The sequence below is a fragment of the Cervus elaphus genome, chromosome 19 (genome assembly GCF_910594005.1).
Source record: "Cervus elaphus chromosome 19, mCerEla1.1, whole genome shotgun sequence".
Lineage (NCBI taxonomy): Eukaryota > Metazoa > Chordata > Mammalia > Artiodactyla > Cervidae > Cervus > Cervus elaphus.
The window spans coordinates 75,758,043-75,760,444 of NC_057833.1; the positions used below are offsets into that span (position 1 = coordinate 75,758,043).

Consider the following 2,402-nt stretch of genomic DNA (forward strand, 5'->3'; position numbering starts at 1 on the left):
ACAAAAGTGAAGCGGGCGTGCCTGGAGCAGGTTAGGCTTCTCCCGACGTCTTCCCACATGTCTCTCCTCCCTCTCCCATCTCTGCTCCTCCAGGAGAAGCTAGGCAGTGCTATGGATTGATTTATGTGATCCCCCAAAGACATGTTGGGGTTCTTATCCCCTATATCTCAGAACGTGACCTTATTGGGATTCAGGGTCTTTATAGAGGTGATCAAAAGCAAATGAGGCATGGCAGGCACCATGTCAAGCCTTGAAGGAGGCCCTGAAGAAGCCCCTGAAACAGCCCCAGAAGAAAGCCAAGAAGATGGACAAGATAAGGAGTTCAAGCAGATACAGAAGGAGGAACAGAAGAAACTCTAGGAGCTAAAAGCAGAGGCTGTGGGGAAAGACCCCTTGACCACAGGTGGAATTAAGAAATCTGGCAAAAAGTAAGCTGTTCCTGTGCCTAAGGCAGTGACGATCCTTCATTCCATTCTTGTTTAAACACCTGGATGTCCTGCCATAACGTCTGTTGCCACCTAGAGCTGATAATAGAATGAAGTGTTGTCTTGGAACCTATTGTCCATTGAATAATAAACTTGTGTGAAAAAAAATCATATACTGGCTCATCTTGTCTTTAGTACTGCTCAGCCATTCCTGCCTTAGCTGTGAGATGCACAAAAACCCAGCCCAGAATATTCCTGCCAGAGTGTGTTCTTTAGTGTTTGTTCTATCCTGAATACTACACCACCTGGAATCAACCAATTTGTTTGCAAAAAGGGGCTTCCCAGGTGGCACAGTGGTAAAGAATCTGCCTGCCAATGCAGGAGATGCAAGACATGGGGGTTCGATCCTGGTTGGGAAGATCCCCTGGAGGAGGAAATAGCGACCCACTCCAGTATTCTTGTCTGGGAAATTCCATGGACAGGAGAGCCTGGTGGGCTACAGTCCATGGGATTGCAAAGAGTCAGACACAACTGAGCAACTGAGCAAAGCAACATAGCAGCCTTTTAAAAAAATGAAAGAAAATGAGGCATTGTGTAGACCCTACCCTGATATGACTGGCATCCTTACAAAGGGAAAATATAGACAGAGACAGACAGGTACAGAGGGAGACAGTGAGAACACAGGATAAGGCATCCATGAGACTGGGTGATGCATCTGCTAGCCAAGGATGGCAAGGATGCTGGCAGAGGCCAGGAAGGACCCTCCCCTGGAGACTTCAGAGAGAGCGTGGCTCTTTTCATACCTTGATTTTGGAGTTCTAGTCTCTAGAGCTAAGAGTAAATTTCTGTTGTTCAAGTCCCAGTTCGTGGTACTTTATTTTTCCAGTAGTAGTATACGGATGTCAGAGTTGGACCAAAAAGAAGGCTGAGTGCTGAAAAATTGATGCTTTTTAACTGTGGTGTTGGAGAAGACTCTTGAGAGTCCCTTGGATGGCAAGGAGATCAAACCAGTCAATTCTAAAGGAAATAAGCCTTTAATATGTAGTGGAAGGACTGTGCTGAAGCTGAAGCTACAATATTTCGGCCACCTAATGCAAAGAATTGGTTCATTGGAAAAGATTCTGATGCTGGGAAAGATTGAAGGCGGGAGGAGAAGGAGGCGACGGAGGATGAGACGGTTAGCTAGCATCAGTGACTCAATGGACATAAGTCTGAGCAAACTCTGGGAGATAATGAAGGACAGGGGAGCCTGGCATGCTGCAGTCAATGAGGTGTGGAAGTGAGACATGACATAGAGACTAAACAACAACAACAATATTAAGGCAGTCCTAGGAAACAATAGGGGGAGTCAATTCATCAAACACGGGGGGAAGAAAGCTTTTTAAATAGTACCTTAATCAAGGGGTAATATTACACCTGATTTTATGTTCTCATTTATGAAATAGTTGCACATCAACCAGGACTTTTGAGAAACTGAATATACTTTCTTTTTTTATTGTTTAAACATTGTGATGGGTGCCTGTCTCGGTGCTTCAGCTCTTTTCTAGCTGTAGGCTTAGTTACTCTGGGGCATGTGGGATCTTAGCATCCCAACCAGGGATCGAACCGGCATCCCCTGAATTGGAAGGTGGGTTCTTAAACTTTGGACCTCCAAGTCCTGAAAAACAGTATATTTTCAAAACTCACAAGGTTCGCTTGCTAAGAACTTGTCTCGCAAAAGAAACTATCCCTTTGTAGACCAATTTTGTAGACTTGTTTTATCTACATCGTCACTCCTTTGGTCTTCTCAGAAATAAGAAACGTATGATTTAAATGTCACAGAATATGAAAAAAAGTGTGAGGCTAGCTCCTCTCCCAGGTTGGCACCATGGTCCTGCCTGACCTAACTTTGGAAAGTGTTTGGAACTGCAGTGTGAGATTCAGGGTCTTCGGTCCTGTTCAAAAAGCTCCCCTTTGCCACAGGGACAGTCTGCACGG

The 2,402-nt window shown here is 45.0% G+C and overlaps 1 pseudogene; it reads left to right on the forward strand.

The window, feature by feature from the left end:
* The first annotated feature begins 240 nt into the window (after nucleotides 1–240).
* Nucleotides 241–432, forward strand: LOC122675180 (annotated as a pseudogene).
* Nucleotides 433–2,402: the final 1,970 nt, after the last annotated feature.